Source organism: Triticum dicoccoides, chromosome 2A (assembly GCF_002162155.2).
Source record: "Triticum dicoccoides isolate Atlit2015 ecotype Zavitan chromosome 2A, WEW_v2.0, whole genome shotgun sequence".
Taxonomy (NCBI): domain Eukaryota; kingdom Viridiplantae; phylum Streptophyta; class Magnoliopsida; order Poales; family Poaceae; genus Triticum; species Triticum dicoccoides.
The window spans coordinates 496,890,407-496,904,962 of record NC_041382.1 but is presented as its reverse complement, the minus strand read 5'-3'; positions in this window follow the sequence as shown (position 1 = coordinate 496,904,962).

Below are 14,556 nucleotides of genomic sequence, written 5' to 3'. Positions count from 1 at the left end.
GAGACAGAGAGATCAAACACATAGCTACTGGTACATACCCTCAGCCTCGAGGGAGAACTACTCCCTCCTCATCATGGAGAGCGTCAGGATGATGAAGATGGCCAACGGAGAGGGATTCCCCCCTCCAGCAGGGTGCGGGAACGGGTCTAGATTGGTTTTTGGTGGCTACGGAGGCTTCTGGTGGCGGAACTCCCGATCTATTCTGTTCTCGGATGTTTTTAGGGTATATGGACATATATAGGCGAAAGAAGTCGGTCAGGGGAACACAAGGGGCCCACGAGGGTGGGGGCGCGCCTAGGGGGGTAGGGCGCGCCTCCCTGCCTCGTGCCTCCCTTGAAGCTTCCCTAACGTCTACTCCAAGTCCTGGATTGCTTCCGTTCCAAAAATAAGTTTCGTGAAGTTTCAGGTCAATTGGACTCCGTTTGATTTTCCTTTTCTGCGATACTCTAAAACAAGGAAAAAAACAGAAACTGGCACTAGGCTCTAGGTTAATAGGTTAGTCCCAAAAAATCATATAAAATAGCATATAAATGCATATAAAACATCCAAGGTTGATAATATAATAGCATGGAACAATCAAAAATTATAGATACGTTGGAGACGTATCAAGCATCCCCAAGCTTAATTCCTGCTCGTCCTCGAGTAGGTAAATGATAAAAACAGAATTTTTGATGTGGAATGCTACCTAACATATTTATCTAAGTAATTCTCTTTATTGTGGCATGAATTTTCAGATCCATAAGACTCAAGGCAAAAGTTTAATATTGACATAAAAATAATAATACTTCAAGCATACTAATAAAGCAATCATGTCTCCTCAAAATAACATGGCCAAAGAAAGCTAGCCCTACAAAATCATATAGTCTGGCTATGCTCTATCTTCATCACACAAAATATTTAAATCATGCACAACCCCGATGACAAGCCAAGCAATGGTTTCATACTTTTGATGTTCTCAAACTTTTTCAATCTTCACACAATACATGAGCGTGAACCATGGATATAGCACTATAGGTGGAATAGAATGGTGGTTGTGGAGAATACAAAAGGGAGAAGAGAGTCTCACATCAACTAGGCGTATCAATGGGCTATGGAGATGCCGATCAATAGATATCAATGTGAGTGAGTAGGGATTGCCATGCAACGGATGCACTAGATCTATAAGTATATGAAAGCTCAACAAAAGAAACTAAGTGGGTGTGCATCCAACTCGCTTTCTCACGAAGACCTAGGGCATTTTGAGGAAGCCCATCATTGGAATATACAAGCCAAGTTCTATAATGAAAGATTCCCACTAGTATATGAAAGTGACAACATAGGAGACTCTCTATCATGAAGATCATGGTGCTACTTTGAAGCACAAGTGTGGTAAAACGATAGTAGCATTGCCCCTTCTCTCTTTTTCTCTCATTTTTGGGCCTTCTCTTTTTTTATGGCCTTTCTCTTTTTTTTCGTCCGGAGTCTCATCCCGACTTGTGGGGGAATCATAGTCTTCATCATCCTTTCCTCACTAGGACAATGCTCTAATAATGATGATCATCACACTTTTATTTACTTACAACTCAGGAATTACAACTCGATACTTAGAACAAGATATGTCTATAATAATGCCTCCGGCGGTGTACCGGGATGTGCAATGACTCATGAGTGACATGTATGAAATAATTATGAACAGTGGCTTTGCCACAAATACGATGTCAACTACATGATCATGCAAAGCAATATGACAAAGATGAAGCATGTCATAATAAACGAAACGGTGGAAAGTTGCATGGAAATATATCTCGGAATGGCTATGGAAATGACATAATAGGTAGGTATGGTGGATGTTTTGAGGAAGATATATGGTGGGTTTATGGTATCAGCGAAAGTTGCGCGGTACTAGAGAGGCTAGCAATGGTGGAAGGGTGAGAGTGCGTATAACCCATGGACTCAACATTAGTCATAAAGATCTCACATACTTATTGCAAAAATCTATTATTTATCAAAACAAAGTACTACGCGTGTGCTCCTAGGGGTATAGATTGGTAGGAAAAGACCATTGCTCGTCCCCGACCGCCACTCATAATAAGGAAGACAATCAATAAATAAATCATGCTCCGACTTCATCACATAACGGTTCACCATACGTGCATGCTACAGGAATCACAAACTTTAACACAAGTATCTCTCAAATTCACAACTACTCAACTAGCATGACTCTAATATTACCATCTTCATATCTCAAAACAATCATCAAGTATCAAACTTCTCATAGTATTCAATGCACTTTATATGAAAGTTTTTATTATACCCATCTTGGATGCCCATCATATTAGGACTAGTTTCATAACCCAAGAAAATTACCATGCTTTTCTAAAAGACTCTCAAAATAATATAAGTGAAGCATGAGATTTCATCTATTTCTTAAAAATAAAACCACTGTCGTGCTCTAAAAGGATAAAGTGAAGCACTAGAGCAAATGACAAACTACTCCGAAAGATATAAGTGAAGATCAATGAGTAGTTGAATAATTGCAACTATGTGAAGACTCTCTAACATTTAAGAATTTCATATCTTGGTATTTTATTCAAACAGCAAGCAAAACAAAAGAAAATAAAATGATGCTCCAAGCAAAACACATATCATGTGGTGAATAAAAATATAGCTCCAAGTAAAGTTACCGATGAATGAAGACGAAAGATGGGATGCCATTCGGGGCATCCCCAAGCTTAGGTGCTTGGTTGTCCTTGAATATTACCTTGGGGTGCCTTGGGCATCCCCAAGTTTAGGCTCTTGCCATTCCTTATTCCATAGTCCATCGAATCTTTACCCAAAACTTGAAAACTTCACAACACAACATAATAGAAAACTCGTAAGCTCCGTTAGTATAAGAAAATAAATCACCACTTCAAGGTACTGTAATGAACTCATTATTAGTTCATATTGGTGTAATATCTACTGTATTACAACTTATCTATGGTTCATACCCTCCGGTACTACTCATAGATTCATAAGCAAACAACACAATGAAAACAGAAACTGTCAAAAACAGAACAGTCTGTAGTAATCTGTAGGTTTCTACTGTAACTCCAAAAATCCTGAGAAATTAGGAAGTCCTAGGCAATTTGTTTATTAATCTACTGCAAGTGGAATTGTTATTTTATCGCTCTCTGGTAAAAAATGAAAATTATTATCGTGAGCGCATACTTTCTGTTTTTTACACCAAGATCAAATAACAATCACCCAAGAAGATCCTAAAGGCTTTACTTGGCACAAACACTAATTAAAACATAAAAAACACAATCATAACAGAGGATAGATGATTAATTTATTACTAAACAGGAACAAAAAGCAAGGAGCAAAAATAAAATTGGGTTGCCTCCCAACAAGCGCTAGCGTTTAATGCCCCTAGCTAGGCATGATGATTTCAATGATGCTCACATAAAAGATAGGAATTGAAACATAAAGAGAGCATCATGAAGAATATAACTAGCACATTTAAGTCTAACCCACTTCCTATGCATAGGGATTTTGTGAACAAACAACTTTTGGGAACAATAATCAACTAGCATAGGAAGGCAAAACAAGCATAACTTCAGAACTTTAAGCACATAGAGAGGAAGCTTGATATTATTGCAATATGTAAAAGCATGTGTTCCTATCTCATAATAATTTTCAGTAGCATCATGAATGAATTCAACAATATAACCATCACATAAAGCATTCTTTTCATGATTCATAAGCATAGAAAATTTACTACTCTCCACATAAGCAAAGTTCTTCTCATTCGGAATAGTGGGAGCAAACTCAACAAAATAACTATCATGTGAGGCATAATCCAATTGAGAGTTAAAATCATGATGACAAGTTTCATGGACATCATTATTCTTTATAGCATACAAGTCATCACAATAATCATCATAAATAGGGGGCATGCTCTCATCATAATAAATTTGCTCGTCAAAACTTGGTGGACAAAAAATATCATCTTCATAAAACATAGCATCCCCAAGCTTGTGGATTTGCATATCATTAGCATCATGGATATTCAAAGAATTCATACTAACAACATTGCAATCATGCTCATCATCCAAATATTTAGTGCCAAACATTTTAATACATTCTTCTTCTGGCATTTTGGCACAATTATCAGAATCCTTATTTTCATGAAAGATATTAAAAATATGAAGCATATGATGTACCCTCAATTCCATTTTTTGTAATTTTATTTTATAAACTAAACTAGTGATAAAACAAGAAACAAAAAGATTCGATTGCAAGATCTAAAGATATACCTTCAAGCGCTAACCTCCTCGGCAACGGCGCCCGAAAAGATCTTGATGTCTACTACACAACCTTCTTCTTGTAGACGTTGTTGGGACTCCAAGTGCAGAGGTTTGTAGGACAGTAGAAAATTTCCCTCAAGTGGATGACCTAAGGTTTATCAATCCGTGGGAGGCTAGGATGAAGATGGTCTCTCTCAAGCAACCCTGCAACCAAATAACAAAGAGTCTCTTGTGTCCCCAACACACCCAATACAATGGTAAATTGTATAGGTGCACTAGTTCAGCGAAGAGATGGTGACACAAGTGCAATATGCATGGTAGATAAAGGTTTTTGTAATCTAAAAATATAAAAACAGCAAGGTAACTAATGATAAAAGTGAGCGAAAACGGTATTGCGATGCTAGGAAACAAGGCCTAGGGTTCATACTTTCACTAGTGCAAGTCCTCTCAACAATAATAACATAATTGGATCATATAACTATCCCTCAACATGCAACAAAGAGTCACTCCAAAGTCACTAATTGCGGAGAACATACGAAGAGATTATGGTAGGGTACGAAACCACCTCAAAGTTATCCTTTCTGATCGATCTATTCATGAGTCCGTAGTAAAATAACACGAAGCTATTCTTTCCGTTCAATCTATCATAGAGTTCGTACTAGAATAACACCTTAAGACACAAGTCAACCAAAACCCTAATGTCACCTAGATACTCCAATGTCACCTCAAGTATCTGTGGGTATGATTATACGATATGCATCACACAATCTCAGATTTATCTATTCAACCAACACAAAGAACTTCAAAGAGTGCCCCAAAGTTTCTACCGGAGAGTCAAGACAAAAACGTGTGCCAACCCCTGTGCATAAGTTCACGAGGTCACGGAACTCGCAAGTTGATCACCAAAACTTACATCAAGTGGATCACGTGATATCCCATTGTCACCATAGATAAGCACATGCAAGACATACATCAAGTGTTCTCAAATCCTTAAAGACTCAATCTGATAATATAACTTCAAAGGGAAAACTCAATTCATCACAAGAGAGTAGAGGGGAGAAACATCATAAGATCCAAGTATAATAGCAAAGCTCGCGATACATCAAGATCGTGCCATCTCAAGAACACGAGAGAGAGAGAGAGAGATCAAACACATAGCTACTGGTACATACCCTCAGCCCCGAGGGATAACTACTCCCTTCTCGTCCTGGAGAGCGTCGAGATGATGAAGATGGCCACCGGAGAGGGATTCGCCCCTCCGGCAGGGTGCCGGAACGGGTCTAGATTGGTTTTTGGTGGCTACGGAGGCTTCTGGCGGCCGAACTCCCGATCTATTCTGTTTTCGGATGTTTTTAGGGTATATGGACATATATAGGTGAAAGAAGTCGGTCAGGGGAGCCACGAGGGGCCCATGAGGGTGGGGGCGTGCCTCCCTGCCTCGTGCCTCCCTCGAAGCTTCCCTGACGTCTACTCCAAGTCTCCTGGATTGCTTCCGTTCCAAAAATAAGTTCCGTGAAGTTTCGGGTCAATTGGACTCCGTTTGATTTTCCTTTTCTGCGATACTCTAAAACAAGGAAAAAACAAAAACTGGCACTAGGCTCTAGGTTAATAGGTTAGTCCCAAAAATCATATAAAATAGCATATAAATGCATATAAAACATCCAAGGTTGATAATATAATAGCATGGAACAATCAAAAATTATAGATACGTTGGAGATGTATAAAAGACCCACTTGCCAGTGATGACGTTGGCACGGGGAGGCCACGGGACCAGCTTCCACGTACGGTTGCGCTGCAGGGCGTCGAACTCCTCACGCATCGCAGCAAGCCAATTCGGATCTCGAAGGGCTGCACAAACGGAGGTGGGGAGAGGGGACGGGGCCGAGGTGGACACGGCACATGCGTACTCATCGCAGGTGTAGCGCGTGCTAGGACGAAACGTCCCAGTTCGAGCCCGAGTGACCACACCGGTGAGAGGTGCGGCGGCAGTCGGCGGAGTCGAGAGGGGGACCGGCAAGGATGAGCTCGAGCCGGTCTCCGGAGCGGCCGAAGGGGCCGGGGCGTCGGGGGCGGCCAGCGGGGCCGCGATGCCAGGGGCAGCCGAGGGGGCCGCGGCGATGGGGGCCGCGGGCGCCGGGACCGCGGGCAGAGCCAAGCCCGGTGCACGGCGGGGCGGTTCACCAGAGGTGGAGGCAGGGCGAACCGCGCCGCGGGGGACGCCTAGGGTGACGGTACCTGCTGAAACGGGAACACCAGCTCGTCAAAGTACACGTGTCACGAGGTAAAAATGTGGTGGGACACTCGATCATAGCACCAGTAACCTTTGGTGTTGGGAGGATAACCAAGGAAGATGCAAGGAAGCGACCGGGGAGCGAGTTTGTGAGGTGCAGTGGACGCGGTGCTAGGATAACAGAGACACCCGAAAATGCGAAGACCATCATAAGATGGAACCGCGCCGAAGAGGAGCTGGTGAGGAGTGTAGTTCTAGCATGGACGACACGGGCGAATGTTTATGAGGTGGATGGCGGTCGCGAGCGCGTCCGGCCAGAACCGAGGAGGCACTTAGGAGTGGAAGAGCAACGTGCGGACACAGTCATTAAGAGTGCGAATGACGCGCTCGGTGCGACCATTCTGCTGTGACGTGTAGGGGCAAGTGAGGCGAAAGATGGTGTTGTGCGACGCAAGAATATTGCGGACGGCGACATTGTCAAACTCCTTTCCGTTGTCAGTTTGCAAGGCAAGAATAGGACGACCGAACTGTATGGTGACATATGAATAAAAAACTGTGAGTGTGGCAAGAGCGTCGGACTTGCGACGGAGAGGAAATGTCCACACATAATGAGAGAAATCATCCAAAATTACCAAATAGTATAAGTAACCCGTGTTGCTCGCAACCGGGGACGTCCAAATATCACTATGCAATAACTGAAACGAAAAAGTGGAAATGTTTGTAGACTCGCTAAAGGGAAGATGAACGTGCTTGCCAAGATGGCAAGCCTCACAAGAGTGGTCGTCAACCTTATTACATGAGAAAGAAAAACTCTGAAGAATCTGACGCATAATGGTGGATTTGGGATGGCCGAGGCGGGCGTGCCAAAGATCGACACTAGCAGCGAAGGCGGCGGGACGACGGGTGGTGGTGGCGCCAGAGGGATGCACCGTGTAAAGCTCGTCCGGGCTATCACATTGGTGGAGTACCATCCGTGTACATGCGTTCTTCACAGAAAAGTCGATATCGTCAAATTCAACAGTGATAGGGTTCTCACGAGCAAGGCGGCGAACAGAAACAAGATTGGTAACTAAGTTAGGAGACACAAGAACATTAGACATGTTAACGGGAGTAGAAGTAGAAGGAAAAGACGTATGACAAACATGTGTAATGAGAATGGAGGAACCGGAAACAAGGGTGATGCGAGTGGGAGTATGAACAGGAGTGGCGGATGTGAGGTTACCGGGATGAGCAGTCATGTGAGCGGTGGTGCCCGAGTCCATGTACCAGTCACCGCCACCACCGTAGGAGCTCGATGATGGGGCGGAGTGCAGAGCAGCAAGAAGGGCCGGGTCCCACGGCGGCGGCACCTGGGGAGGGAGAAACCCTCCGTAGGCTGGTGCGGGAGCGGCGCTGTAGCCGCTGTAGGGGGCGGCGTTCTGCGCGGTGAAGAGCGCCTGGTGGCTCGCCGGCCAAGGCCCAAGGATGCACGGAGCTGTTGGGGAACGTTGTAGAAAACAAAAAAAATTCTCTACGTTCCACCAAGATCTATCTATGGAGTCATCTAGCAACGAGAGGGGAGTGCATCTACATACCCTTGTAGATCGCGAGCGGAAGCGTTCAAGAGAACGGGGATGATGGAGTCGTACTCACCGTGATCCAAATCACCGATGACCAAGTGTCGAACGGACGGCACCTCCGTGTTCAACACACGTACGGAGTGGATGACGTCTCCTCCTTCTTGATCCAGCAAGGGGAAAGGAGAGGTTGACGGAGATCCAGCAGCACGACGGCGTGGTGGTGGATGCAGCAGTGATCGCAGCAGGGCTTCGCTGAGCTTCTGCGAGAGGGAGAGGCAGGGGAGAGGGAGGCGCCAACGCTTCAGGTGCGGCTGCCCTCCCTACCCCCTTATATAGGCCCCCTTAGGGGGTGCGCCGGCCTTAGGAGATGGGATCTCCTAGGGGGGGAGGCGGCCAAGGGGGTGGAGTGCCTCCCAAGGCAAGTGGAGGCGCCCCCTCCCCTAGGGCTCCCAACCCTAGGCGCATGGGGGGGCCCAAGGGGGGAGCGCACCAGCCCACTATGGGTTTGTTCCCTCCCCACTTCAGCCCATGAGGCCCTCCGGAATGGGTGGCCCCAACCGGTGGACCCCAGGGACCCTTCCGGTGGTCCCGGTACAATATCGCTGACCCCCGAAACTCTCCCGATGGCCGAAACTGCACTTCCTATATATAATTCTTCACCTCCGGACCATTCCGGAACTCCTTGTGACGTCCGGGATCTCATCCGGGACTCCGAACAACTTTCGGGTTACTGCATACTCATATCTCTACAACCCTAGCGTCACCGAACCTTAAGTGTGTAGACCCTACGGGTTCGGGAGACATGTAGACATGACCGAGACGACTCTCCGGTGAATAACCAACAGCGGGATCTGGATACCCATGTTGGCTCCCACATGCTCCTCGATGATCTCATCAGATGAACCACAATGTCGAGGATTCAAGCAACCCCGTATACAATTCCCTTTGTCAATCGGTACGTTACTTGCCCGAGATTCGGTCGTCGGTATCCCAATACCTCGTTCAATCTTGTTACCGGCAAGTCACTTTACTCGTACCGTAATGCATGATCCCGTGACCAGACACTTGGTCACTTTGAGCTCATTATGATGATGCATTACCGAGTGGGCCCAGAGATACCTCTTCGTCATATGGAGTGACAAATACCAGTCTTGATCCGTGTCAACCCAACAGACATTTTCGGAGATACCCGTAGTATACCTTTATAGTCACCCAGTTACGTTGTGACGTTTGGTACACCCAAAGCACTCCTACGGTATTCGGGAGTTACACGATCTCATGGTCTAAGGAAAAGATACTTGACATTGGAAAAACTCTAGCAAACGAACTATACGATCTTGTGCTATGTTTAGGATTGGGTCGTGTCCATCACATCATTCTCCTAATGATGTGATCTCGTTATCAATGACATTCAATGTCCATAGTCAGGAAACCATGACTATCTGTTGATCAACGAGCTAGTCAACTAGAGGCTTACTAGGGACATGTTGGTGCTTATGCATTCACACATGTATTACGATTTCCGGATAACACAATTATAGCATGAATAAAAGACAATTATCATGAACAAGGAAATATAATAATAATCCTTTTATTATTGCCTCTAGGGCATATTTCCAACAGTCTCCCACTTGCACTAGAGTCAATAATCTAGTTACATTGTGATGAATCGAACACCCATAGAGTTCTGGTGTTGATCATGTTTTGCCCTAGGGAGAGGTTTAGTCAACGGATCTGCGACATTCAGATCCGTATGTACTTTAAAAATATCTATGTCTCCATCTTGAACATTTTCACGAATGGAGTTGAAGCGACGCTTGATGTGCCTGGTCTTCTTGTGAAACCTGGGCTCCTTGGCAAGTGCAATAGCTCCAGTGTTGTCACAGAAGATTTTGATCGGCCCCGACGCATTGGGTATGACTCCTAGGTCGGTGATGAACTCCTTCACCCAAATTGCTTCATGCGCTGCCTCCGAGGCTGCCATGTACTCCGCTTCACATGTAGATCCCGCCACGACGCTCTTCTTGCAGCTGCACCAGCTTACTGCTCCACCATTCGACATATACACGTATCCGGTTTGTGACTTAGAGTCATCCAGATCTGCGTCGGAGCTAGCATAGACGTAACCCTTTACGACGAGCTCTTCGTCACCTCCATAAACGAGAAACATGTCCTTAGTCCTTTTCAGGTACTTCAGGATATTCTTGACCGCTGTCCAGTGTTCCTTGCCGGGATTACTTTGGTACCTTCCTACCAAACTTACGGCAAGGTTTACATCAGTTCTGGTACACAGCATGGCATACATAATAGACCCTATGGCTGAGGCATAGGGGATGACACTCATCTCTTCTATATCTTCTACCGTGGTCGGACATTGAGCTGAGCTCAATTTCACACCTTGCAACACAGGCAAGAACCCCTTCTTAGACTGATCCATATTGAACTTCTTCAATATCTTATCAAGGTATGTGCTTTGTGAAAGACCTATGAGGCGTCTTGATCTATCTCTATAGATCTTGATGCCTAATATATAAGCAGCTTCTCCAAGGTCCTTCATTGAAAAACTCTTATTCAAGTAGGCCTTAATGATGTCCAAAAGTTTTATATCATTTCCCATCAAAAGTATGTCATCTACATATAATATGAGAAATGCTACAGAGCTCCCACTCACTTTCTTGTAAACGCAGGCTTCTCCATAAGTCTGCATAAACCCAAACGCTTTGATCATCTCATCAAAGCGAATGTTCCAACTCCGAGATGCTTGCACCAGCCCATAAATCGAGCGTTGGAGCTTGCACACCTTGTTAGCATTCTTAGGATCGACAAAACCTTCCGGCTACATCATATACAATTCTTCCTTAAGGAAACCATTAAGGAATGCCGTTTTGACGTCCATTTGCCATATCTCATAATCATAGAATGCGGCAATTGCTAACATGATTCGGACGGACTTCAGCTTCGCTACGGGTGAGAAAGTCTCATCGTAGTCAACCCCTTGAACTTGTAGATAACCCTTAGCGACAAGACGAGCTTTATAGATGGTCACATTACCATCCGCGTCTGTCTTCTTCTTAAAGATCCATTTATTTTCTATGGCTCGCCGCTCAACGGGCAAGTCAGTCAAAGTCCATACTTTGTTTTCATACATGGATCCTATCTCGGATTTCATGGCTTCCATCCATTTGTCAGAATCCGGGCCCGCCATCGCTTCTTCATAGTTCGAAGGTTCACCGTTGTCTAACAACATGATTTCCAAGACAGGGTTGCCGTACCACTCTGGTGCGGAACGTGTCCTTGTGGACCTACCAAGTTCAGTAGCAACTTGATCTGAAGTTTCATGATCATCATCATTAACTTCCTCTCTAGTCGGTGCAGGAACCTCAGGAACATTTTCTTGAGTTGCGCCACTTTCCGGTTCAAGAGGTAATACTTCATCAAGTTCTACTTTCCTCCCACTTACTTCTTTCGAGAGAAACTCTTTCTCTAGAAAGGATCCATTCTTGGCAACAAAGATCATGCCTTCGGATCTGAGGTAGAAGGTATACCCAATAGTTTCTTTAGGGTATCCTATGAAGATGCATTTTTCCGACTTGGGTTCGAGCTTTTCAGGTTGAAGTTTCTTGACATAAGCATCGCATCCCCAAACTTTTAGAAACGACAGCTTAGGTTTCTTCCCAAACCATAATTCATACGGTGTCGTCTCAACGGATTTCGACGGAGCCCTATTTAAAGTGAATGCGGCAGTCTCTAAAGCATAGCCCCAAAATGATAGCGGTAAATCGGTAAGAGACATCATAGATCGCACCATATCTAATAGAGTGCGATTATGATGTTCGGACACACCATTACGCTGAGGTGTTCCAGGCGGCGTGAGTTGTGAAACTATTCCACATTTTCTTAAGTGTGTGCCAAATTCGTGACTCAAATATTCTCCCCCACGATCTGATCGCAAGAACTTGATTTTCTTGTCACGTTGATTCTCAACCTCACTCTAAAATTCCTTGAACTTTTCAAAGGTCTCAGACTTGTGTTTCATTAAATAGACATACCCATATCTACTCAAGTCATCAGTGAGGGTGAGAACATAACGATAGCCACTGCGAGCCTCAACACTCATTGGACCGCACACATCAGTATGTATGATTTCCAATAAGTTGGTTGCTCGCTCCATTGTTCCTGAGAACGGAGTCTTGGTCATTTTACCCATGAGGCATGGTTCGCACGTGTCAAATGATTCGTAATCAAGAGACTCTAAAAGTCCATCTGCATGGAGCTTCTTCATGCGTTTGACACCTATGTGACCAAGGCGGCAGTGCCACAAGTATGTGGGACTATCATTATCAACCCTACATCTTTTAGTATCCACACTATGAATATGTGTAGCATTACGCTCGAGATTCATTAAGAATAAACCATTCACCATCGGAGCATGACCATAAAACATATCTCTCATATAAATGGAACAACCATTATTCTCGATTTAAATGAGTAGCCATCTCGAATTAAACGAGATCATGATACAATGTTCATGCTCAAAGTTGGCACTAAATAACAATTATTGAGGTTTAAAACTAACCTCGTAGGTAAATGTAGAGGTAGCGAGCCGACGGCGATCACATCGACCTTGGAACCATTCCCGACGTGCATCGTCACCTCGTCCTTCGCTAGTCTCCGCTTATTCCGCAGCTCCTGCTTTGAGTTACAAATGTGAGCAACTGCACCGGTATCAAATACCCAGGAGCTACTACGAGTACTTGGTAAGGTACACATCAATTACATGTATATCACATATCCCTTTCATGATGCTGGCCTTCTTGTCCGCTAAGTATTTGGGGCAGTTCCGCCTCCAGTGACCACTTCCCTTGCAATAAAAGCACTCAGTCTCGGGCTTGGGTCCATTCTTTGGCTTCTTCCCGGCAGCTTGCTTACCGGGCGCGACAACTCCCTTGCCGTCCTTCTTGAAGTTCTTCTTACCCTTGCCTTTCTTGAACTTAGTGGTTTTATTCACCATCAACACTTGATGTTCCTTTTTGACTTCTACCTCTGCTGATTTCAGCATTGCAAATACTTCAAGAATGGTCTTTTCCATCCCCTGCATATTGAAGTTCATCACAAAGCTCTTGTAGCTTGGTGGAAGCGACTGAAGGATTCTGTCAATGACCGCGTCATCCGGGAGATTAACTCCCAGCTGAGTCAAGCGGTTATGTAACCCAGACATAGTGAGTATGTGCTCACTAACAGAACTGTTTTCCTCCATCTTATAGCTGAAGAACTTGTCGGAGACTTCATATCTCTCGACCCGGGCATGAGCTTGAAAAACCATTTTCAGCTCTTCGAACATCTCATATGCTCCGTATCTCTCAAAACGCTTTTGGAGCCCCGGTTCTAAGCTGTAAAGCATGCCGCACTGAACGAGGGAGTAATCATCAGCACGTGTCTGCCAAGCGTTCATAACGTCTTGTTCTGCAGGGAGAGCAGGTGCTTCACCTAGCGGTGCTTGTAGGACATAATCTTTCTTGGCAGCTATGAGGATGATCCTCAGGTTCCGGACCCAGTCCGTATAGTTGCTGCCATCGTCTTTCAGCTTGGTTTTCTCTAGGAACGTGTTGAAGTTGAGGATAACGTTGGCCATTTGATCTACAAGACATGTTGTAAAGATTTTAGACTAAGTTCATGATAATTAAGTTCATCTAATCAAATTATTCAATGAACTCCCACTCAGATAGACATCCCTCCAGTCATCTAAATATAACATGATCCGAGTTAACTAGGCCGTGTCCGATCATCACGTGAGACGGACTAGTCAACATCGGTGAACATCTTCATGTTGATCATATCTTCTATACGACTCATGCTCGACCTTTCGGTCTTCTGTGTTCCGAGGCCATGTCTGTACATACTAGGCTCGTCAAGTCAACCTAAGTGTTTGCATGTGTAAATCTGTCTTACACCCATTGTATGTGAACGTTGGAATCTATCACACCCGATCATCACGTGGTGCTTCGAAACAACAAACTGTCGCAACGGTGCACAGTTAGGGGGAACACTTTCTTGAAATTATTATGAGGGATCATCTTATTTACCACCGTCGTTCTAAGTAAACAAGATGCAAAAACATGATAAACATCTCATGCAAAAATAATAGTGACATGATATGGCCAATATCATATAGCTCCTGTGATCTCCATCTTGGGGCTCCATGATCATCTTGTCACCGGCATGACACCATGATCGCCATCATCGTGTCTCCATGAAGTTGCTCGCCAACTATTACTTCTACTACTATGGCTAACACGTTTATCAATAAAGTAAAGTAATTTACATGGCGTTTCTCAATGACACGCAGGTCATACAAAAAATAAAGACAACTCCTATGGCTCCTGCCGGTTGTCATACTCATCGACATGCAAGTCGTGATTCCTATTACAAGAACATGATCTCATACATCACATATATCATTCATCATTCATCACAACTTTGGCCATATCACATCACAAAA